Raw genomic sequence first — 26950 nt, 5'->3', positions numbered from 1 at the left:
TTGAAATAACTCTGCTACCCTCCTCCATCCAACCAGACCTAGTACAAGGCCCACTTCTGCTTTGAAGCCTTCTCTGACCACTTGTGTGCCCTTTTTCTCCTTAGGGTCTTATTTCACATGGCATTTATCATTAATTGTGAGGCATTTAAAATCATACATTGGTGACAATGACATTTCACTTAGCCTCTTTAGCCCCAAACAAATCAAAAGTTCTTTCAAGTCAGAAACCACTATGTTTCATTCATAATTTCCTTATAGTTCCCTAAATAGCTACCACAGAACTAGACAGAAAATCCACATAAAAACCAAGCAAGGAATTGATCTCAAATTGGAGTATGGTCATTTACATGGCAGACTGATAAAAATCCAAGGATCCCTTCCAAATTAAAAATTACTTGGGGATGGGGGCTTTAGATTCAAGCCAGCCTCTCTCAGACTCCAGAAAGGATTTGAATGCCAGCTCTCTGCCCTGCCCTGTGCCAGGTGGTTTATTTTAAAGCCACTATATGTGGCTTTAAAATAAACACCACCATATGTGATGATCTCTGTTTATTAGATTCCCCCTCATGAATAAAAATGAAGTCATAACAATCTAATTAGAAAATTTTTAGATTGCAAGCTAAGCCAGAAACTAATATTTGGTTCCAGTGGAAAAATACTGACAAAAACAAACACAAGAAAAAAAATTAAATGATCCAAGAATTGACATCTGGTACTGCTGTGTCTGTTGAGAACTGGCAAAGCATATTTTAAAAATATATTCTATTCAATAAATAAAAAAAAAATGTTAATCTGGTTTTTTTTTTAATTTCTGGGAATTTTTATATTCCTTAAACAAGACAGATTCAGTCCTTTCCGGTCTAGACATGCCAACAGATTAACCAGAAAGAGATGAGCAAAAGGTGCTGTAAAAATGATTTACACAGAGCACCACACAGCAGCCTTCATGCTGCAGTGAAGAACCAGAGCTCCTTAAATCAATCTCTAATGGGAACTACATTTTCCATTATAAGTGGTTATAATGGGATTCTTAAAAGCCCTTCTTTCACTTAATGTTGACTTTTCCTCATATCAATAAACTCTAGACTCATCCAAACACTGAATTACAAGAGTCTCCTGTATTTACGACATATTACAGACCAAAAAGAATTTTATGAGGGAGTGAAATCTTCTATCTAAATATTTATTTTTGTGATCTTAAATCAGGATGGTCAATTCAAGCCTAAATTCAGTTCATTATGCAAATAAAAATGGCATATCCCAAATCCTTACCTCGTAAGAGCTGTGTTGAAGGCCAACTGCTTTCTGTACTGCCTGCAAAGTGTTCCCTGTTTGAGACCATAGCCCCACTTAGAATTTAAGCACAGAGCTATCAGAGACTTCCTGCTATATCAAACCAGTGTGGACCCAGACAGCCCAGGGTGGCTTTTGGCTTCACATCTAACACACAGCAGCTCCTTGTACATTTATGTATAAACAGTCCAGACTGGAAAAACACAGTACACTCATGATGTCCATCAACTGTTTTCCCCAAAACATGTTTCCTGTTATACAAATGAAATAATGCTTGGTCACATTGAGTTTGGCCATTGAAGTAATAGACCAAAATGTTCCTTTCTATGTAGACATTTCTTCCTAGAAAATACTTACGCTTATACAGAAATACAACAGACATTCATTCAGTCTTTCTCAAAGCCATACTGTATATGAAGGAAGGATATTCAAATGTACGTGTTAACCACAGTCAGAAATTTGAATATTCTGTTTAACAAGAAACCTGAGAAAAAAAGACAGAGAAACATACAAAAGTATGCCACAAACATGTAAGGGGAACATTCAGGAGATAATAACCCCAAATAAAAAAAAAATGTGTGTCACAAAAACAAAACAGTAGAAAACAGAACTTAATAGCAACAAGAAGCTAAAATGTTATGCCTGAATCAAGGTGATCGAAAACAGGCCAGTAGATAGCTACTTGGGAAAATGGGATGAAGCCAGTGGATAGCACAATGAACAGAGAACTCGTCAACTCTTATTCCACTATTCTTTGCTGAGGGAACTAAAATTAGACCTGAAAGAATTAAACAAAATTTGAGTTTCACTGTTCTCTTACCAAGATGAGTAAAGAGATTTCATCAAAGTAGCTAGCTATTCTAAATGAAGACCCACCTCTGTACTAGATAGATCATTTTATAAATTCTCTCTAAGAAGAGAATGTGCAAATGAGACTTCTACAAAGTCATTGACAGGGTCAGGAATTGTTGAAGATGTGGAAAGTGCTAAAAACCTGACCACAGGCAAATACATTTCAATTTTCAACAAAAGTTAGAAGAAGGATTATGCAAATTACACACTGGAGAACATCACATAGATCCCCAGCAAAACTTTAGAAATAATCATTAAAGGCAGTTTGGCAAGGACTTAGAAAGAGGAGGCAGTGAACCCTGAGACCTAGAATGTATATAGAAAGCCAACCATTCAACAGAACAAGCAGACCCCTTTTTGAAGCAACCACCATGGACCAAGTACTCTGCTGGAAATAAAAAGATGAAGACAGTATTCATGGGGCCAGGAAGCTCAGGTGGAACAAGCAACTGAAACCAACAACTGGTAAGACAGGTAGCGAGTGCTCTGATATTGGTAGAGTACAGTGGGGAAGCAACTAACTCTGCCAGGAAGGGAAGTGTCGGGGAAATTTCACAGGTAATGCTAGAGCTGGGCTATGAAGGAGCAGCAGGAGTTTCCCAGACGAATGCAGAAAAAGTTCGAAACATTAGGCAGCCTGAGGATGTGCAAGCCATTGTGAAGGAACGTGTGCTCAGGGAATCCTGATGGTCTGGTGAGGCTGATGTACAGGGCTGGTAGAGGGGCAGAAATTCAGGGAATGGTGGCTTAGCCAAATTACTCTGGCCTAGTTTTACTTTTGGACATAGCTACTATTCGAACACACCAAGAAAAGGAGGTAAACGCAGTGTAACTGTACTTAAAAGTCATCTGATAAATTTCTCTTGATCTGCTTATGGATAAGATGGAAAAATGTGGGCCGGACATGGGTGGATACTTCTATGAGTAGATAAAGGAAAGCACTGAACCACTGTATCAAGAGGTATGTACTGACCAACTGACCAAACTCAACCCAGAGCTGGGGAGTTGACCTCCACTCTCAACCTGGAGGGTGGATGTTAATAACTTAATATAGTATTGGTCCTTAGGCCCTGTCCTCATCAGCAAATCTACTACTAACTCGAATTAAAACAGAGGTCTCAGACTTCTGGGAGGATAAATAACATCCTGAATAAAGGCATTTGGATTCAGACAGACCTCAGCTGTCCAGAGAAAGGTAGAATTTACCCATATGAATCTCAGGTTCTACCTCTGGGTGACGTGCTAAGGAATGATAGAGATGGAGCTTACTATTAGCACAAGTGAATATGACTTTGCAGTTTTAGGTGACAGTAAGATCCACATACCTAATGGTGCGATTCCATGGCACCATCTCCTCCCGCCCCCCCCCCTGCAAAAAACACTAATGCAATTAGCTCAGAAGGAAAAAGACTATAATAGTCTGTCCCATCCTTTTTGAAGATTAAAATATATCAAGATGACTGCAATTAACTCGGGGTCTCAATATAGGAGAAACATAAGGAAATTGGAATAACTAGGATGGTTAAGTGACATAAAACTAAATTTTAAAAGTATTAGTCAAAGGAGCTGGTCAGGTCCAGCCTGAAAAGAGTTGGGCTGAAATGACAGCTATTTTCAAATATCTCAAGGATCTTATGTGGTAAAGGATTTAGGCTTATCCCCATAGACCTTCAAGAGGTACATCTAGGATCAGGCAACAGACATGTAGGGAGAGAGGTCTTGGCTCAAGATAAAGAAGAACTGTCTTACAGACAGATGCAAAGAGCTGCTTCCATTTAGAGTGGCTTCTGAATCTCAAAAAGTGACCAAGTACAAGCAGAAAGACCACTTTGTGAGATTGCTGTAGACTAGCAGTTCTCAAACTTATCAAAATCAACACCGTTCATCTAAATATATATTTTATAATATGCTTTTTATAATATTGAAACGAAGTTCACAGATAAGATAACCTACTTACACACTTAATTTTATGAAACCAATATAATGCCCAAAAGGAAAGTAACTGATAACAGGTATTTCAATATGTAAATTCTCAAGTTTTAAAAATCTATATAATGCCAAAAATAAAAGTGATTTATAATAGGTATTTCAATAAAGACACTCAAGCATAAGCTCATTAAAAGACACAATGAAATACTTGCTTACATCTACTTATATAGCACAAGTGTAGCTACAGGAGAAATGGGATCAGAAACTATTTTACTACAAAGGAGAAGTATAAGAAAATGAAAGAGCAGGAGCGAGGGGATTGGAGGGGGTGGGTAATGGCAGGGTACATGAACATCAGAATAAAAGCTATGACCGTAAATAATAACCAAACAGATATTTCTATGCATAGTAATTTAGAACTAATCTTTATTTTCTTTAGAATGTTTCAATAAATATTCACATAAGTCCTACAGAAGATAAGAAATTCAGAAATATAAGAGACAATTTTTCGTGGTCTAGAAATGTCCCACTAATTGCAGGGCATTTGGCATCTCTGCTTCACCCCCGCCCTCACCTAAATGCCAGCAGTCCCCCCAATAACTGTGCCAACCGAACTGCCCTGCTAGAGGTATAGTGCACTCATTGGGAACAACTAAAATAGAGAAAAGTCAAGCTCTATGGGTAAACTAATATTTTAAATTATTTTTCAATTAAACATTTTCAATTTCAAAAATTCTTTCAAAGCTGTGATTTTGTAAACTCTACACATGAGAAGTTCTCTGTTTTCAAGATGCTCTGTGCTTCAGCTGACTAACCCCTTTGGCCCATGTTATTAAGGCAGCAACGCATCTTTAAACCAGGACAGTTCTGCCTGGAATCTACAATCTATATCTTTAAGGTGTGAAGCTTTGGGCAAGTCACTTAATTTCTCAAGCCCTCAGTTTCCTCATCTGTGAAAGGGCTGTTATAGAGATTAAATGTGTCTTCAATTGGTGTCCCATGGAACAGAAATTCTATCCACTGAGATTTCAATGAACCCACATGTTCAAGTGCTCATGAAAATTACCCCTACCTTCAACAACACCTGTAGAGTTAATTCAAATTTGCCCCAAATATTTCTCAACCGTAAGATAAAACTTCCTCTTTCCCACCACCAACCACTATTTACTGGGTGTCTGCTACATATATATTAAAATCACAAAATGAACTAACTCAAGCTAGGCAGCTCTACTGAATATAAAAATGGCAGCAAGCAGAAACAGTTAAACATTTATTGAACATTAACCATACACAACGAATTTTTTGTTCAGTGATGTCAATACACTTTAATATTTATGACTGTATGAGGGAGTTAATACAGTATTTTTAATTCTTTTCAGATAAAAAATTGGAAGTTTAGAAAGGTTAAATAACTTATTCAAGATTGAACAGCCAAGACTCAGAGCCAGAATGATCAGCTTTGTCTGATGCCAAAATCAGAACCACTAACTACCTCTAATGCTAAGGCTATATTACTACACAGCATTTTCACTTCAACTTCCAAATTCTTCCTGAATTTACCCACTGTTGAAAAGAACAAGAGGGTAAATACCACTTTCCTGAATTGTATTAAGATTAGTCATTACTATCTGTTAATAAATGTACTTCAGTGGACATGTCCATGCATTCAATAAATATTTACTACACCGAAGTAGATTTTTAAAGAGGTCATTAGAAACACATTCCTTTAATTCACCAAATTAATTATTACATCCTAAGTTTTAAGCACAGAAGTAATGAGAGAACTTTGAATATGCCAGAAATATTTCCCTTAGCATTTGGCGATTTTTTTGTTTCTGTTAATTTGTAATCTTCTGCTAATATAATGATTTCCCCCATTGAAAACAAAATTGGTAAATACAGAGAATCTGAATCAAAAAATGGAATTCTGATCTTTTTAAAAAAGATTTCTTTATTGATTTTAAGTTAAAGAAGTCCCTTTTTTCTAAGGACTAAAATTATAGGTATTTTTTAAAACTAAAAATTACGATTCTATAAAAATTCTACCACAGGTTTTTAATATATTAGATGCATTCTCTCATTAATACAATAAGAATTCAGTTTTGAACAGTTTTATAACTGTACACAAAAGCAGATTAGAGGGGGGAAATATGCAGAAAGTCATATAGAAAGTTATTGGAGGCGGTGAAAACAGAACAGAATCTACTCTGCTGATCTCATTTCTCAACCATAAGATAAAACTTCCTCTTTCTCACCACCAACCACTGTTTACTGGGTATCTGTTACATGTGTATGATTGTCCCTGACAAGAGTTGGGAAAAATTTGATGCCTGCATCACCCACAGATGTGGTTTCTGGGGAACACCCCCTGCTATCACTTCAGCACTGTCGGATAATCTTCAGACGGTCTCTGAGATGAATCTAAAAGTGGTAGGCTCCAAATAGCATCAAGAGTGAAACAGGTGACATAGAAAGAAAAGTCTGTCCTCAATTACTTCTAGAATTCATTTCAGTATTATCAGACAGACCCATCGCTAAAATCCTAGACCTCTAGTCTTCTTTTTTGTTTTTTTGCAGACATCTTCTGGCCCTGGCTCAAAAGGAAGAAGCTCCATACTACTCTGGAGTTTCTCTACTGATACAGAACTCAAGTTCATTCATTCACTAAGGCCTTGGAGGGAATAGGTGACAATGTGAATTACTGTGTCAGCTCCCTGAGCTCATAGCAAGTAACATCACTACTTCATGGGCCCTGATCTTGCACCAGACCACAAATCCTTCAACTTTAGGAGAAAAATAACTGTGAGCAGTGGTTTCTACTAATAATTATTTATTATTATTATCACCATCATTTGGTAGGAGGTGTCTATCTGATGGATCTGAATTAGAGTTAACTGGTGCAAACGAAACCAATTAAATTTGATGTATAAAGATTTAATAACGGAACGCCTTTCCAAAGAACACAACAGTATACATGTTGCAAACACTAGTTTTCAAGAATTAAATGTGCATGTCCTTTGATACTATCAAGAGACAAAAGTTCACTCTACCTTTTAAATTGCTATTTCACTAAGTAAAAGGAGATGTGCTGCTTTGTTTTCGAGGATGGTAGCTGAAATTGAATGCAACTTCAAAATACACTGGCATATACTCATATTTGTAAAAATGCAAAATAAAAAATAATTGAATTATCACTTTCTAAGTTGTACTTCCAGCATATTTATTTACATGTTGAATACAAGTAGTAATAAACAATTTACACTAACTCCAAAATGATGCCTTATCACATACTTCTAATTGATCTCTTCAATCCAGAAGGGTATGCTCCAGGTAGCTGCTCTTCCTTCTCCAGCACGAGTTCCAGGACAAAGACATGTGGCACAGACCTGAACTCCAACCTCAAATTTGAAGTCCAACCCAGCCCTACCCAATCTAGCCAAGAGCAGCCAAACCACAGTCACCCTGCAGATTCATGAATGTGAAGTAAGTATTTGTGGTTCTAAACCACTAAGATTTGGAGGCTGTTAGGTAGCATTATCACAACGAAAAACCCAATATACCCTTAGAAATATCTTGATGCACAAATTACTTCGTGGATTTTTACCAGGAAGATCAAACCCGCATAGTACATATTTCTGTCTATGTGCATAATTCTACCAAGGCCTAGAATAGCAAAGCCCAGAGACAGAAGCAGCCAATTAACACAAATAGCCAAGGAGCTTTCCTTTCCTTTCAGTTTTTATTTACCTATAACCAATGTGCATGGCTATGGAAATTCAAGTACTTTTTCTTTTAAAGGTTTATGAGAAGGTATTACCTGACACCAAGGGTGACTTCTGCACATCTTGGTATGTTCATTTATATACTTTTACATTACTTTTTGTTATGTTTGAATTGTGTACCCTCCCCACCAAATGTTGAAGTCTTATCCACAGTACCCCAGAATGTGACCTTATTTGGAAAGAGAGTCTTTGCAGATCAAACTAGAGTAGGTCAAACTAGAGTATGGTGGGTCTCTAATCCAATACGACTGGTGTCCTTATAAAAAGATGACCATATGAAGTTAGAGACACACAGGGAGAACACCATGTGAGGACAGAAGCAGAGATCAGAGTTATGTAGCTGTAAGCCAAAAAAATGCCAAGGACAGCCAGCAAATCACCAGAAAGCAGGAGAGGCCAGGAGCAACTCCTCTACAGGTTTCAGAGAGACCACTGCCTTGCCGAGACGCTTGACTTTAGACTTCTAGCCTTCACAACTGAGAGACAATGAATTTTGATTGTTTTAAGATACCCAGAGTTTGTGGTACTTTGTAAGACCAGCCCTAGGAAACTAATTTGCGTTTTAAAAATTTTATACACTATCAGCTTCAAAAGGTATTACTGCAGCAAAAATGGTATTACTTTCCCATCATGTCTATTTTGTCACTTCTCTTATAATTTAAAGAAAATGTAGGCATGTAATTAACAGCATTGGTAAATATTATTTTGAATATTAGAGCAGAAAGCTCACACAGTTATCATCTGTACCCAGGACATAATTCAAGCATACCTTATTTGAATAGGTGGACTAAAGAACTGATTAAGAAAAAATCTTAACATAAAAAGAGTTTTGAAATATTCTGAGAGTGTAGCATCACCATGTATTATGATACTCATCACACTTTAGTGATTTTAGTCTAACAAACTCATACTGCCACGTTTCTCATGCACACTTACGCTATCTTTTATTGTTTTCTAATTGTGCCTCATGCCCACATTTCTTCTAGACTGTAAGCTCCCTAAGGAAGTATGTCTTGTTATGCATGTGTGAGCACATAGGTGAGCACACACATACACATAAACACACATATTACAACTCCTAGTGTAAGGTAAATGCAAGATTTATGTTTAATATGTTGATTTTTGATTTGTTATGGCTAAATACTTAACAGACTGACTTTGGCTTATGGAACAATGAACTCTTACCTTATATTTAAATTACTGATCTCCATTTTTAAAAGTTATATTCCACATCAATAAAAGTACCTGAGCACAAAGTCCTGTTATGTATATTTTTTATTTATAAAAATATGTCTTCTGCACTAATATATGCATTATAACACATAACAAAAACAGAAGTTATGAAAAGATAACAGACATTCGAACAATTTCTTCCCATTCTCTCATGGGATGCATGAACCTTAGTTTGGAAACAGACCAGGAGAGCAGATATGTGAAAACATTTCCTATGATTTGGCCCTTTCCAAGAAATGCAAGATCTGTAAGAAACTAACATATTTATGAACTTTAAACACATTCTCTGGCAGAGTCACATAATAGTCTTGATCAAGCAATTAATATTTTAGACTTGATGACGGAGTTGTCCCTGCAACTAGATGAGCTGGTATATTGGTAGATCCCCTCTGTAATTGTATATGCTAACTGTGGTGGTCTCTACACCTTGAACCCTTTAGTTTTTTGACTTTAGAAATGAAAATCTATTATCATATTTCCAGGCAAATTTCTGTAAGACTGAGAGAACCAAATTAAATAAAATTCTGATCTTGAAAATAAAAGAGCAGGATGAACAAAGGGGAAAATGGAACAGAAAACTCATAAATCATCTCTTAAGAATGTTTTCAACACAACAACATCCAATCTTCCTCTGTTCCATGTACGTGGATACACCGTGTTCTAAAACTAAAGGGTGTAGAGTAACATAAAACACGCCCCGCCATCAACTTATTGTAAGAACAACTAAGAGATAAAGCAAACCAATACTGAATTTGTAGCACAGGTAGTTAAGAGTCAAAAGAACTGAAATCAGGGGTAGATGTCTTGGAAAGTGTTCATGGAATTGAGTATCAACCTGATGCATAATATTGGCTTTAAAGGAAGAAATGTGCCGGGAAATTTCAGACAGAGAGCCTGGAGGCAGGAACTCTGCCCTCCTCCCCCCGACACACAACCCACACCACTCCCATTCCCCCAGTGTGAGAGGTACTGAGGATTCCGGCCCTAGGAAGTGCTCAGTTCATTCAGGTGGGGAGTGGAAGACAAAGCTGAGTGCCTGAAATGTGAAAAGGCTACAGTTCCATTAGCTCATAAGCAGCATTCTCTGGCTTAAACTTCCAAGAGAAAGCCACCACCCATAAAATCTCACGTATCATTTCACTCGGTCTACTTATTCTTCAGGAATTAGCCTTGGGGCTGATCTATACACAAAGCAACAGATCTAAATGCAAGAAAATACTAGGCAGATGGCATGTGGGTGAAGATGATGGGGAAGTGAAATATGAATAGCCTTGAAAGGAGAAAAAGTAAAATATGTCAAAATGAATATACACCTGATAAAGTCGAGAATGTAAGAATTCTATATTTATTTTAATAATTTCTAACAAGTATCACTGTAATATATATGGATAACAAATAAACATGTAAAACATAAAAATGCCATCATTTCCGTGATGCCATCAATGGGGAAAAAAACTTTCATATTTTTCCACTTACCTGTCTTTCTCTATGCAGATGCATTTTAAAATCAAATCAGGATCTTTTTCTATATATAGTTTGGTATACTATTACTTAAAAAAATGACTCCATTGTTGCATTTGTCTCAAATGTTCACAGTATCACCCTTGATAATAACTAATACAAAGTTGCTTACTCTGTGACAGACAGGGCTCCAAGTACTTTACATATATTTAGTTAATTCTCAATACAGTGTGGGAGGTCGATACTATTATCTCTTCATTTTACAGACGAGAAAATCAAGGAGAAATTAACTTGCCTAAGTTCATGTAGCTGGTAAAGGGTAGAAAAGGACTGGAAGCCAGGCAACTGGCTCCATCATCCCTGCTCTTAACCCCTCTACCATATCACCTGCCTCCCAAAAACAATGTGCTCATCATGAAATTAAGCCTCATCTCTGATTTCCTTAGGATGTACTCTTAGAATAGACTCACTGGTACCAAGGGATGCTATGAGCTACACTACTCTCTATCTAAAGTATACCAACCAACCCTCTCACCATTCTCAAAAAGGGAATGTGACCCAACCTCAATCTTGCCAGCACTATAGACTTTTAAAATCTAATTATAATCACAATTTCTTCAATGCAATTAAGTTGGAAATTGTTTTATGATCTGGCCATCTGTAGTTCCCATTTTGTTAATTTTTTATTCCTGCTATAGATGAAATGTTTGTGCATTACCTCCCACCTCCGCCCCCTCACTCCTTCATTTATTGAAAGCCTAATGCTCAATGTGATGGTATTACCTGGGGCCTTTGGGAGAGGATTAGGTCATGAGGGCAGAGCCTTCATTAATGGGATTAATGCCCTCACAAAAGAGGCCCCAAAGAGATCCCTAGCTCCTTCTGCCATGTGAGGACACAATGAAGTCAGCAGTCTGCAACCCAGAAAAATGCCTTACCACAGCTCAACCAGGCTGGCACCCTCATCTCAGACTTCCAGCCTCCAGAACTGTGAGCAACAAATTTCTGCTGCTTATAAGCTACCCAGTCTATGATATTTTGTTATAGCGGCCCAAATAGACTAAATTTCTTACTAGAATGCTTTTTAAAGAGTTAAGCCATGTTAAATTGAAACAATTTTCGAAAGTGCTGTGATTTAAGATATTAGAGGGTTGCTAATGAGCTGTTTGAGTGGGACCATATAGACAGGCCAGGGACCTTGGGGGGAACTGGCAAGACCTAAGGCTGAGGGCTCGGGTCTGAGCACCTGGGACTATAAGGACTGAGCAGGCCCTCCCAACAGACTAACAGCCTGAAACTGTGCTTTATATCGTAGAGCAGGGGCTATACTTATCAAAAGGCTAGAAGATTCATTATTCCCACTCAGGGCACCCTCAATTCCTGGTACCAACATGTCTAGGGAAACAATTCAGTAAATTTGATGTTTGCTTAGTGAGATAAGAATTACAGAAAGAAAATGAAAGATCTTGAGGTTTATCAAACCTATGGAGTCAAGTCACAAATTTTTCCTATTGTACATGGCACACCTGGTTAGTGATCAAAGTTATCCACCAGTCAGAGGATTTCTCATGAAGAGTGCTGAACAAACACTATTAAATTCTTATTCTCTAAATCCTCTGTTAATCAGTCAATAGCAAATTACCTCATGTCAGGCACTTTGCAATAAAACTGAGCATCTTGGACACCCTCTTGTTCCTTGAGTTGGAATTAAAAATACTTCATTACATATTTAGGAGTCATTTTTTGGAAGGACCATTCTCTCTAGATGATTCATGTCATCTATCAAGATCAATGTTTCATGGTTTGTATTTCTTAAGAGTAAACCTGTCTCCCATCAGACCCCTAAACTTTAGTGGTACCCCATTTGGAGGCTTTTGCCCCTTTGTGTACCAACTAAAAAGGCAAACCCAGGGGTGAGGCATAAAAGACTCTGTCTCAGATGAGGGCCATAATAAATATAAAAGTTATTTTTAATGACTATTAATATAGTGAGAGAATTAATACAGTAAGGAATGGATGCTAAAGAAAATGATACAGACATGTATTCTACTGAGGTGGGGGCATAGAAGAGAAACGAATGGTTAATATAAGCTCCAACTTTGGGCCTTTTTTATCTTTTTTTTTTTTTTAACAAATATTTTTATGCTATCCACAAAAATAGTTACCTTTTTCTAGAAAAACACTATTTTTGTTCATGAGGCCAATTTCTCTTTTTTATCTTTTTTTTTTTTTTAACCAATTTTAGTATGCTATCCAAAATTAGAGTTACCTTTTACTAGAAAGCCAATTTTACTGTTCATGAGAAATGCCTGTTTCTGGTATGGAGGCCTACCTGGGACACTAAATTACATGTGCAAGGCTCCATCACTTTATGGAATCTCAACTAAGAATGGCCCCTAGAGATGACATTGGTACTAAGAGTGGCTTGCTAATGAAAATAGGACAGAGTGCACCAAGTAGAAAGAACAGAATGAAGAAAAATCATATGCTATGCATGTGCAAGAAGCAACAATCAGTTTTTATATCACTAAAATATTAATTTGGGGTCCATAAATAAGCATATGTAAGCAAAAAGGTGTGTATGGTGTATGATAAGACCACGAACTTTAGATTTTTTAAAAGGTCCATGATTTGGCTGGTTGGGAGCAGGGAGGCAGGGTGGGGGGCCGCCGGTTAGTTCAGAACAACTGCGGGCCAAATGCATGGCAGGAAGGGAAGGGGGCAAAAAATGAATTCCTCAGGGCCCAAAAACTTTCTTCCCACCCGGATTCATAGCGAACTCCTTCCTGTGTAGTATGAAACCTTTAGAAGGTTTGAAGAGGAAAGTTTAGAAAGAAAACTGGCTGAAATGTGCGGGAAAGCAAAATGTAGGCAACAGTCCAAAGCATCTGAGGAGACAAACAAGAGCAGTGGAAATGGAGAAAAGGGAGTCAGAGAATAGTTAGGAGATAAAACGGCAAGCTGAATGTTTATGTTTGCTTGTATATGCATAAAATGTCACTGGAGGATTCTCAATGAACTGATTATACTAGCTGCCAGTGGATAGGGAAAGCAGGTAGCTAGCGTAAGAAGATGAGAAGGAATCTTTTCACTGTATAACCATCTGTACGTTTTGAATCACATGAAGATATTACCTGCTGTAAAAATAATTTTTTAAAAATATGGAGGCTAACAGAACATGGAGGTTAAAGACATGGAGGTTATGAATGCCTCTATGTAAAAATTTGCTCACATCTCTCTCCAAATCCTCTTCAATGTTTCTAGTTGAACTTTTGAAATCAGATTATTTTTACACCAAAGGCTCCTGGACTGTACCAATGACTGATCCTTTTGAAAAATCTCTTTTGACCTGGATGATAAATGTATCAAATTGAACTCAGCAACACATAGATGTAAAAAACTATTTACCTAGTCAGATTTAATCAACATAGCAGGTAGTTGTCAAAACATCAGAATGAAGAAAGTCTGGACAATTAACCAGGGAGCTTAATTTTTTTAATTTTATGATTAATAAAAGAGGCTCCAAAAAGAATCTATATTTGATTTATTAAAACACAGATGAATCAAATAAATCATTGATGTGAAAGAGGTCAGATATGAGGTCCAGTGTTGAGTGCAAAGTGAGCTTAGGCCAGCCCTTTGGCTAAAAATGATTTTTTTATTATTATTATATGGAATGAATCTTCTGTTCAGCCTAATACAGTATATAAGGCATTGACTTAAATTGAATGGTTTTACCAATTTTAAATTAGTGATAAGTAAACATAAATTTAATAGTTAAAAAAATAAGTGTAATTTAGTTTTATAAAACTATGTTACATTGTTTTCCACTTGTCTCTATAAGCTCAAATATACTAAACTTGCAATACTTGTTCAAAACATATCTAATGGAACCAATTAAACTTGTTAATCAAAAACGTTCTGTGTCCAGAGATCGATTTTGCAAATGTTTTCATTTATTTGGTTTTATGTTTTGTATTTTGCCTTGTTTCACAAAGGATGTGAGTCAGCTTAAAATAATAAATACAATAAATGGGAAAATGTAATTAGATAAAAATCAGAATCAAGAAAAACAAAGTAGAACAGATGTTCAAGACCAAAGGGAAAGTGAGAATATTAATATAAAGTCACAGGTTTTTATAGGGTTATTATAATTGAGTTGCAAATTTGACTCACACTTCCTCACTGCCAAATCAGAAAAGGAAATATAATCAAGTATCTGATTCTAGTTTTGTATGATGAAAAAAAGACAATAATTGCTCAGAGGAAGTAAAGCTTTTCTTTGGCATTTAGAACTGAAGGGAATTTCTTCCATGAGTCTTCAGTAGCTGTAGAAGAGACCCTGATCTTAATAACCACATTTCTTAAGTCACATAACAGTAAGTTTCTTGTGACTTTACGAGTAGAATACCTCAGCGTGAGCACAAGGTGGGTGAGTTGCAAAAGATACAAAACAAGGTAATCAAAGTATATAGTTTCTGAAGATCTGGCTAGACTCCTAGTCTAACATCTAGAATTAGAGAGGAACTGGTGGATGTTACGGCCTTCATTTAGCCAGTTCTCTGTAAACATCATTTGTCTCAATTAAGCTCTGATCAAATCTGTGAGCAGACAACTCAGGTTCTCTGATATGTGCAGAAACAAAGGCATTCTATACTACTGTTGAGGGAAGATAAGTACACAACAATTATTCTGCAACCACCAGTTCCCTGTATTTGAAATTCAAGGTTATACAAATTTTCTTTTCTATACTTTTTCGGAAACCATAACAATTTTGGTTCTAACATATGTGAATTACGTGGATTCTATTAGATGTAAACAAAAACAAGAAATATTTGGGCTGGGGTGAAAAAGTACTGGGATAAAAAAGTATGCCAGGATAAAGGACAGTAAACAACATTTAGCAAGGAAGAGGTAGGGGTTTGGAGAATAAAACCTTAGGAAATATACAGAAAGAGTAAATCCAAGTCTTAGAATTGCATTTCTGTGGTGCATATGGAGGCAGGGTGCTAGGGTCTCACTCAATAGGATCCAAGTAGTGAGTCATCCAACAGCAGAGGCATTGCACATTTAAATGCAGGACACACAGAAAAATGCATCTTCTATTCTGGGATTAGGAACCCACTCTTACTCGACAGATTTCAAGGCCAAGTGCACCAGCATGGTTTAAATGCTCAACTTCCATTTGTCAAATGAACAAATAAGTGTTTATTATCTACAACAAAGTAAAAAGAGTTTACTGTAACCACAGGGGAGAGCTCTTTTGAGAAGTTTAAAATGAGCAAGGAAGAGCAATGTAAATTGTTCGATATCCTTGACTACAAATTTAACATGTGTAAAATGCATTATCTTTATTTCATGAGGGAATTTCCTTTGTTCCAATGAACCATAACATTTTTCTTAAGTGCCCTCCCACTGTTGGTTCCCCCAATCTCACCACCTTTCACATAGCTGTTATTGCCTCACCATCTAGAAAAAGTCAAGTAGGCAGGAAAAGCAGTAAGAATAAACTATGGCTTACCATAGTTTGTGGAAATTAGTCTTTTGGGTAATATGCAATGAGGATGGTGAAGAGGTATTAAAAGGAAAAAAAAAAGGAAAAAAAAAGGAAAGAAAACAGATGATTGGACCACACCCAGATAATTTTGTTCAAGTGACTGAAAAGAGGTTAATACTGACTCATGAAACTTACATAACAGGAAAATAAAAACAAAATCAAAACAGGAAATGTCACAGTGCAAAAAATAAAACAAATAAAATGTGATGCAGTCATCCTTGGTTTTTTCAAGATAACATAAAATTCAAAGGCACTGAATCTTCCAAACCCCTGATTTCACAACTACTCTGACTGTCGAACTTGTAGATTGATATATGCTTATATACTGGGGAAAACCCTTACAGTTGAAAATGTATATCTATGCTATATATTTTGAATCATTTAGGAATCAGATATTTCTACATGCTTTGTTTTTACCTTTACCTGTAATAAAATATTATAATTAGATCAACCACAACTCAACTCTAAAACAAGTTAATATGTCACTTATTAACCAAATCACTGTTACCTCTAGAGTAACAGAATTTTCTTTTAGACATGAATTGTACTTTTTCTAATTGTGCTTGAGTTTAATTGAAATAAGTTTGATTACCACTAAGAATGGAAAATTTGCAAGCTTGGACATGAAATAAACATATTAGGAGTAGGGGAAAATTATTTCTTAATAACACTTTAGAGAAGGACAGCATACAGTCCTTTAAATGTCAAAATTCAAACTCAGATGTTAAGATAAGCAACTTTGACTATTTACACAAAGAAGCAATTTTTCAAATCAAGTAAAACCATCAACGGCCACAAAACAAATACATTTTAACAGTAAATTGTCTTTAGATGACTCAACAAATAACTAATAAGCACCCAATTTATATCAGATGTAGAGGATTACAAGATTGAACAAGACGAAGGCTCGGTCTTCCTGGAGTTTACACCGGTTAATTTTCCAAAGCTCTAATCTTAATAGGTTAATATAAAATTAGAACTTACAAAGATCCACTTTCCAAAACTTTAAAGCTTATTGCTTGAAATATAAAATAAAATAAATGATAACCCGTGAAGAGATAATCTTGCCAAAAGCTCTGATGTATGAACTTTATGCTTGGGGGAAAAGAAAGATTTCATAACCAGTTTCTCAGAAATACAAACCTTAACTCCTAGTTGGAAGCTAGGTTGTGCCCAAGGCTGCCTCTGCTGGCCAACTCGTTGCATCCGTCCAGCAGATTCTAAACTCTCTACACCTGTATCAAACTTGCCACTCGTAAACACATCCCTTCACATAAGCAGGAGGCTCCCAAGCAGGCAGCACAATACTCCAACCTCATGTATCTCCGGCATAATTTGACCTCTAAAAGGATCTTCTCTAACTGGCCCTAGAATGTTGACTGTAAGGGTCTGAGTCATCAATTTTATATACTATCCAGCCAGCTCTGAAATAAACAAAAATCCACAGCGACTTCTACATGCCGCTAAAATAACGCTTTCCGTGTCTACACGTTTGGCTAAAACAAGAAGAACGCATCTGCTCATGCAGCCGAAAAAATACCGTGACATTTCTACCTGAGCTGCGGAAAATCCACCGCCCCCCATCCCTTACCCCCTCCCCCACCCCAAAATAAATAAGCTACACGCTAATTTGTCCTCCTCACCCCCAACCACATCACGCTGGGGCCCTGGAGATGGGCGGGGAAGGGTCAAGCTCTCCTCCGCCACCGCTCGGCCACCCTCGCTCTAGAAGAGGTTGTCAGGTTAACCCCCGGCTGCGCCCCGCGCCATCAGCACACCTGCGAACGCTCCACCGACCCCCGGCGGGAGGCAAGTTTGGTGGGTCCCGGTCCCTGACCCCCGCCTCTCCCCAGCAGCAGCATCAGCTGCGGGCTGCAACTAAGGCTGGTCCCCGCCTTACCCACCTACCTACAGGGTGGGGGCGCTGGCTCCTCGGGTCCGGGAGAAGGGGTTCCGGCGCATGCATTTCTGGGAGCGGTGGCCTCTGCTGCTCGGCGCTGGGGACCGCATCCTCTAGGGTGGGTAGAAGGAGGGGTCGCGGGGGGACAGTGCGCCGAGGAGGAGCAAGGCCAGGAGGAAGGAGCGCCGAGGCGCGCACCCTTGGGGCCCGCCGCCGGGACTCCCCAGGCCTCTCCGCACGAGCAGCGGCAGCTCGCCAGCCCTGCAGCTCAGCCGGCGGTCCGGGTATCCGCCGCCACAGGCTCACGGGCCCGGCCGGAGGCGGGGAACTACCGATGGCGCGACGCGGTGCAAATGCCCGCCTCTAGCTCCGCCCGGCTCGCGCCACGCTCTGCACCCCTCCGCGGCGGCGGGGGCCCGGGGGCTCCGAGGCCGGGCTCTGCGGTTTGGGATGCAGCTGCGGCATCCTCCTTGCCCCCGTGACCTCAGAGCTGGAGCCTAGGCACCTCTGCCGCCCCCGGCTGTTGTAGCCTCCGCTGCCACCGCACAGCCCCAGCAGCGGCCTGGCGGCCCCGCCTCGGATTGCTGCGCGCGCGGCCTCCGCAGGCCTCGGCCCATTGTGACGCCTCCCGAGAGCCTGCTCTTTGCTGCCCCGGCGGCTGGAAGCTTGGCGGCTGAACCTAGGAGAATCTTACCTCGCCCCGGGCTGCATCCCCTACAGCTGTTCCGCCGTGGCCACCAATCTTTGTGGGAAGTAAGGCTTTAAGAGTAGAGCTGGAGTTAGAGCGTCTCCTCAAGCTTTAAAGCCTTGAGTTTACTTCCAGCTCCGGGACCAGTAAATTCATTCGTCTGTCCTTCCTGGCGTTGCGTTTCGCAAAGGGGCCCACCATCTCCTCCCCCTCCTGCCCCAGTACCCTGTACAGCATCCCAGATGCTGCCAAACTGCAATCTTTACAGCAATGGGGACATAGCAATTAGGCCTTCCAGGCCGACTCTTGGCAGAGACGGAGGAAGTTTGGGCTGAGAATATTTGCATCAGCAGCCAGGCATTGTCCGTGAGCTTCCCATCCCCACTTGGTTGCTGTCCCCAATATGGGCCCACGACCAGCACTGCAAGATGATTTAGATTTTACAATCATAAAAGCACTTATCAAAGAACTGTGAGAGCAAATCAGTTTCTCTGGACATCTAAAACCATGTTCTTCTGATTCAATGAAATCAGCTCTTTGTATTTTAGGAGCCTACTTTTCCCTTGAAAGTAATTTGCAAATAACACAATATCTAAACAAAAAAGAAAAACACCTATTTTTTTTCTCATTGAAACCATAAAGATCAAAACCTGAGGGCCAGTTTTATACATGCTCGGTGCAGAATTGGGCGATTATTTCATACTTGGCAAGATAGTATAACATGACCACTTGCAACTGAAATCCTAAAGCCATCACTGTTGATTGCTTTGCTCCGACTTCCGTGAGAGACTCTTAAAGCGTGAGCAGCGTTAATAACCCAGAGGAGGCCGCTATCTAGTGTGCCTGTGTGTGAACTCTGACACGCCCGTGTTATCAGACCAGCAGCAGGCTCTGCACTGAGTTTTTGTTGTTGTTTGTTTGTTTATCTGCCTTGAGTTTGTGTCGTTAATTGTTTGTTAGTTTTTCTTCCTGTGGGTGAGTGTAAACCTCACAGCCAAATCCTCCTAGTCATCTTGCCGTGCTGCTGGTCATAGGACCGTAGAAGGAACAACACCTAAGAGGAGATGAGAAGCTCAGGCAATGCCTGGCTGCTGATGCAAATATTCCCAGCCCAGGCTCTTTTCAGATCTCTACCAAGAGTCGGCCTGGAGGGCCGAATTGCTGCGTCTTTATCACTGTAATGATTGCAGTTTGGCAGCATGCGAGATGCCATACCGCGCGACTGGAGCAGGAGTGGGAAGAGTTGATGGGACCCCTGCGAAACGCAACGCGGAAAAGACAGAATGATGAATTCACTGTGGCCAGGTTTTTTGGGGTTTTTTTGTTTTAATAAAAAATAAAAATTAACCAGGCATAAGAAAAGACATGTCCCAAAGCAGTACAAAATGTGATAAAATCCCTGAAGCTTTTTGAAATGAGTTCCTTTAAGCTAAGTGGTGGTCCAGTACAGAGGAGGGGAGGAGCTTCACTGCGCTGGGTTCAGGAAACAGAAGCCCACCACTTGACTACTTTTAGGGACTCCGATAGATCTAGAGTCCCAGTTTATTTTCAAAAGATACCTATCCTTATTCATAATATTTTACCCCAAATTCAGAATAAGTCGATTATAGAAATGTATACACACATAGTTTATGATGTATAAGTGACCAGATGAAGTCAATGAGAATATGGCAGTTGTCTACTCTTAAAATTTTTAAAGAGGTCTACCTTTTAGAATGTAGCTTCTGCAGGAAATATTCATTGAGTTGCAATTCTTGAGTGTTTCCATCATTTCTGCACCAAGAGTCTGCTTTCGTTTTTTTCTCTATGGACCTCATTTTTGTCAAGAAACAAATTCAGTAGTGATTTTTTTTATTAGCTAAAGATATAACTGAGTATGTATTTCAAAAGCAGTAACCATCAATTATAAAATGTCAGCCTTTCGAAAATATTGCATGTAATTTCAAGATCCTCTTTACTATCTTCATTAACTCTTTTAGGACTGCATGCTGTATCATGCTTATTACAATGTTTTATTACATGGAAGTCCCAGTATAATAAAGAAGTCTGCTTCCCAGTTTAGAGGAGGGGGAATTCCCCCTTAAAGATTCTTCATTCATACTATTTCATTAACTCAGCATTTATTGATTTGCGTAAGCTTTGTCTTTATAGAGAAATCAGAAGAAATAAAACCATTTCCTTATCCTCTAAATCTGCATTGTCCAATACAGTACCCAGTAGCCACATGTGACCATTTAAATTTAAATTAAATTTAAATTAAGTTTAAATTATTCCACTAGCCACACTTCACGTGGCTAGTGACTTTTCTTTTGGACAGCAAAAAATAGAACATTTCTATTATTGCAGAAAACTTTTCTAAAAGAAAAGCTGCTCTAAATAGAAGGTGATATTTTAGGAGATAAGATATAATGCATAAAATAATTTGGAAAATCTTAGTATGCTACGGATCAAAACTAATTAGAATGTGTACTTCTTAAGAACATGGTAATCTCCAAGAATTCAGGCTCTAGCTTCAGACTGCAGCACTACCACTGGCTGACCTTGGGTAAACTGCCTAACCCCTGTTGCTTTATCTGTAAAATGAGGGTGATAATAGTATCGACTTTACAGGACAGACATAAAGATCAAATGAAATGATCCATGAAAGACACTTAGACTAAAGTCTAGAATGTGACCTTCAGGAAAAGCTAGGTATTACTATAACAATATACATTATTATAATAAAGGTTTTCTTTTTAAAAAATTGTATCCCTAGTACCTGTCATTATACCTGGCGAATAGAAGGAGACTGGTAAACACTGCTCTAACACTTGGCCAAAATGAAAGGCTTCCTGGATAAGTAATGAGCTCACAACCACTGAAAGTGTAGAAACTTTTTTGGAAGTCTTCTCTGTAAAGGTGTTGAAGAGGAGATTTGTGCATTAGATGATGTGTTTAGTCTACTAGTACCAAGAAAGTTCACTCTTCAGTGGTTGAACTTCTCCTTTTCTAGCACAAAGAAACACCTCCTTTCACACACCTGACTTGGGTTGGTTGACATAAGAGTTCCAGAGGAGGTCAATACGGATGACATCTGCGGAGGTCTGTCCTGCACCTAAAGAGGTAGAATGGAGTTCACTATTTAATAGTGTTGAAGGCAGTGACTCATTTTCACGACTGGAATCATTTGTCCAGCACATTATAAATAGTAACCTGAGTTTCTGGTAGAATGTAAATAGGTCCTTTTGTGGATTTGCCTAGGTTCAGTGCTTCTATTGGCTTGTCTAAGGAGGAGGTAGAAATCTTATCATTTGAAATGAAGAGCCAACCAGAGTGTATTAAGAAACAAATACTGATGTATATAGAAATAGATTGCTGTCTGGGTGTCTGTCAGCACATAGAACATATGGCTGATTATCTAGACTAAGCACAATAGATTTGCCCTTTTCTTTTATTCACAGTTAATTTCTGCTGTCTTATTCTGCTAAAAATAGTACCTTCAATAACTTAAGAATCCATTATATATTTTTTACATTTTCTAAAACACTTATTCAAGTAAACTGGGGCTGACATTGGTGCTAAGATATAATTTAAAATTCTGAAATGAATCCCTAAATTCAAAGTAAAATTAACTGATGGTGGTTATTTGGATTGTAAAAAATTTACAGTGCAATTAACTGAAAAAGAAGGTTTTCTAAGGAAATAATTATAGATTCACAAAAAGTTTCCAAAAATATACAGAGATGTCCTAGGTTTCTCCTCCACACTTGTTCCTCAATGGTAACATCTTGTATCATTACATCATAATATCAAAACCAGAAAATTGATTGTTGGTACACTCAGTTAATCATTAATAATTGTTAAAATGTTATGCTATGTAAATGGAATCATACAGTATGTAACTTTTTGAATTGTTTTTTTTTTTTTTTCCACTCAGCATAATTCCCTTGGGATCTGTTCAAGTTGTTATATGTTTCAATAGTTTTTTCCTTTTTTTTTTTTTTTTAATAAATATTCCATCCATGATATGGATGTACCACAGTTGATTACCCATCGAAGGACATTTCGATTGTTTCCAGTTTGGGAGTATTATGAATAAAGCTAATATAAACATTCGTGTGTAGATTTTGTGTGAACACAAGTTTTCATTTCTCTGTGCCCAAGAGTACAATTGCTGGATCATATGGTAAGTACATGTTTAGTTTTATAAGAAACTGCCAAACTATTTTCAAGAATGGCTGTACCATTTTACATTCCCATCAACAAAGTATACATGATAAATGATGAGTTTTTAATCTATTAAATAAACTTTATTAAAGTTTAGCCATACATTTCTTTTACTATCCACTACCCTACTATACTGTAATTGCTTGTTTACTTGAACCCCACCAGACTAAGTTTAAAGTTAGGGATCCTGTTTTGTTCACTTTGATGCCTTTAATGCCTAACATAGATGGTCAATAAATATTTGTTTGGTGAATTAACAAATTAATGAACAGAAAAAAATATAGCTGAGTCAGATTGAAATCAAATTGAAAAATAAAATTGTCACTAAATTAAAACTATAATTGAATTTAAATTGGATGCCATGATTTTTCTTCTAACATATATAACAACATTTTCAAATCAGATATTGGCACTCTATAAAGTGAATCACTTGTGGGACAAACTGATAAAAATTAAATGCTAACGTATGTTGGGCCAATGTAATTTGTTGGAGTACTTTGGTAACAGCAAAAGATCGGAGACAATCTAAATGACCAATGATATGAAACCACTTTAATAAAATTACAGTGGAATACCATGCAGTTATCAAAAATAATGAGAAAACTATGTAAATAATGAGCATCATTCAAAAAATATTAAAAGGTTACAGAAGAGTATGTAGAGTATGCCCCTCTGTAAAATTTTTAAATAGATATATGCATTAAGATATTAATTGTCTCTAAGTAAATCTATAAACTACCTGGTATACTTGGACCATCTTGTGCCAGAAAGTAAAGAAGTGTTCAAAAATTTATAGAGATGTCAAAAGAATACAGGAGCCAGCTTAAAGAGAATCCTTCTGGCCACATTTGGGACAATTTAAGTATTAAGTGAAAATAACAGCAACAGATTATGACACATCGAATAAAAACGCAAAAACAGAATAAGACTGAGTTCAAACTGATATTTAAAAATTAAACAGAAAATGAAAATAAGGAGGGGAGAAAGGAAAGTTCTTTACATGAGAATAAAAAAATTAAAATACCACCATTTTGCAATCACCATAGTAATAGATTCAGGCAAGTATCATCAGTGGATGGAAACCATTGGGTTTGCTGAACAGAAAATAGTCACACATTCTCAAAATATTACTTCCATGAGCAATATTTACTTTTTTTAATATTTGTTAATTACAATGGTAACAAGTGCCTTTATAATAGAGAAATATGGCAGACACCTTAACCAAATGATCAAAATGTACTGTATTAGTTTCCTATTGCTGCTGTGGAAAATTACCACAAACTTATGGCTTCAAACAACACAAATTTATTATCTTCCAGTTCTGCAGTCCAGAAGTCTGACACCCATTTCATCAGGCTAAAATCTCGGTGTTGGCAAGGCAAGTTTCTTTCTGGAGGCTGTAGGGGAGAGTCTGTTTCCTTGCCTTTTCCAGTTTTCAGAGGCTACCTGTATTCCTTGGCTCAAGGCTCCCTCCCTCCACCCTCAAAGACAGCTAAAGTCTGTTGAGTCTTCCTCTGATCACTAATCACTGGGACACTGACTCCTTGCCTCCTTCCTTATGGGGACATTTGTGATGATTTTGGGCCCACCCAGATAATCCAAGATAATCTCTTCTATCTCAAAATCCTTAGTTTAATCATCTTTGCAAAGTTCTCATTACCACATAAAGCAACATTCATGGTTCTGGAGATTAGGACAAGAACACCTCTATGGTGACCATTATTCTGCCTGCCACATTTCCATTACAGATCATGCCATACATCAGCATTATGCACATTCTGATGTAATGCACTGAGAAAGACACATCACTTTAAGGTAGTTTTCCTACCAAAAGAAGTATGTATCTAAATTGAGGAATTTTCTGAAACAACTGTCTTCCGCTATTTAAAGAGGTCAATGTTGTAAAAAAAAAAAAAAAAAAAAATTGGGGAATTATTCTAGAGTAAAGGAGACTACAAAAATGTGACAACTAAATGAAATGTATCATCCTTAAATGAATGCTGCATTAAAAAAATTATAAAATTCTATTGTTTGTTCTTAGGAAATATATGATAAAGTATTTAGAAGTATCATGATGTCTGCAACTAACCTCAAATGGTTCAGAAAAAAAGATCAAGAAAAAAAAACATGGCAAAATAGTAACAATTGGCGAATCTAGATCAGTATTGTAAAATAGGAATGTAATGCAAACTATATATATAATTTTAAATGCTGTATTCTATAGTAACTATTTTAAAAAGTAAAAAGTGGAATTAATTTTAATGATATTTTAACCATTTATTCCATCAGTGTAAAAATTATTGAGATATTTTACATTCTTTTCTTTCATTCAACACTTACAGAACATCTAAATTTGCACAAGCCACATTTCAATGCACAGTAGCCACATGTTGCTGGTGCTACTAAACCGGGTAGCACAGGTCTAGATGAAGGATATATGCGTGTTCATTGTCCTATGCTTGCAATTTTCTGTAGGTTTGTAATATTTCAAGATAAAAAGTTAGAGGGGGGAGAAATAAATAGTAGTTTGTATATGCACAGACTATTTCTAGGAGGATACAGAAGAAACTGTTAACACTAGATACCTCTGGGAAGAAGAAATGAGGAATGATTAGAGAGAAATGGTGAATTTCGTTGCACTCTTTTGTATCTTTTGTACAATATGTGACTAAACTTATTAAAATTTAAAATTATTCTAAAATAGTATCTGCTTTATCTTTTTATTCAAAACCAAGTACTCTAATGCTAAGCTCTAGGAATCCCCAATTGAGAGGTAAGAGCTCCACCTACTGAACTTGATTTCCTAAAAATTCCCTGATTGTAGGAAAAAGATGTGTGTCTCATCTAAAATATGAAAATTAAGTTTAGAAATTTCTCCTGGTGGTTTTCCCATCTTTATTTATTAGTCTTAGTAAGTCCTATTAATATTCCCGTTTGTATATTAAATAAATTCAGATAAATTTTATCAATAATCTAAATTCTACTGAGTTGCTGAAAACAAGAAACAAATATGCAAGTAAAGCTCACCTAAATTCTACGGTGATGGGTGACGGCAGTAATTTACAGTGGTGCCGGATGTTTCGAGCAAGTTCATTACGAATTTATATCGGTTTTACTTAAGCCTCCTTCCATTTTGCAGAGAAGCAGAGTCTCTCGGGTTACATTTGTTAGACTGTAATGGTTGGCACTTTCAAAGCTGAATTACATTCTATTGCCTTCTGCTAGTATTTCATGAGCGTTTCTGAATTGAGGCTGGGCTGTAAGTTTTCTTGACTCATTTGGTAATTGCATCATTTCTTGGCAATGTCTCATACCACACGAGGTGAGGTGAAGCAATTGCCCAAATAATAACACTGTTGGAAAAATATGAGGATAATGGAAGCACAGTGGGTTTGAGGGTTTATTTGGATCCAGTTGCAGTTGCCCTGGTTCAGTAGGCATCACTCAGAGCTCTCAGTTTTGTCAGCCTGACTTCCAAATAAGTAATCATTACAAGAAATATATATATTCCAAGAACATGTGCGGTGTCGCACCCAGCTCCACAATGTGAAATGCACTCCGCCAATGGCAGTCTTTTGTTAGATTTAGTAAAATGATTAATGGAACTTAACATCTGCGTTAGAGGGAACGACAAAAAGAGAGACTGAGGTTAGATTTAGGAAGAGCAGCTAAATGATTAGAAAAATTGTAAAGCAAATTACAAGGTGCTGGGCGGCACTTTTAACATTTGTTTACGTATATTTACAAGTTATGTAACTGTAATGCAATTTCAGAACGTCTTTTCCAGCATCGGAATAGATATGAATTTAGAGGGTGGAGCTTTTTCTTTGCGAGCTTCGGGGGAGCTTGGCTAGGGACGCTGTGAATTTGCCCCAGTTTAAGAGACTGAAACCCAGACCAGGAGCGAAGTGGGTGGAGTTTAGAGACAACCATCTTATTTTCTACTGGCTAGGTTTATGTGGCGATTTGCAAAGAAACAAATAGTGCTGAGGAAAACCGTCTACAAGGTTCCCTGGTGGTCTAGTGGTTAGGATTCGGCGCTCTCACCG

The 26950-nt window shown here is 37.8% G+C and overlaps 1 protein-coding gene across 1 annotated transcript in view; it reads right to left on the bottom strand.

The window, feature by feature from the left end:
* Positions 1-18142, bottom strand: part of NCOA7 (nuclear receptor coactivator 7) — a 125851-nt gene extending 107709 nt beyond the window's left edge. The window contains exon 1 of the mRNA XM_006926146.3: positions 18016-18142. The gene's annotated coding sequence lies outside the window, so the exon portion shown is untranslated. The remainder of the gene's footprint in view (positions 1-18015) is intronic.
* Between the last annotated feature and the right edge of the window lie 8808 nt (positions 18143-26950).

This window comes from Pteropus alecto, unplaced genomic scaffold (assembly GCF_000325575.1).
Source record: "Pteropus alecto unplaced genomic scaffold, ASM32557v1 scaffold79, whole genome shotgun sequence".
Classification (NCBI taxonomy): domain Eukaryota; kingdom Metazoa; phylum Chordata; class Mammalia; order Chiroptera; family Pteropodidae; genus Pteropus; species Pteropus alecto.
Note: the sequence above shows the minus strand (reverse complement) of the source record. Positions and strands in the feature narration are given on the sequence as shown.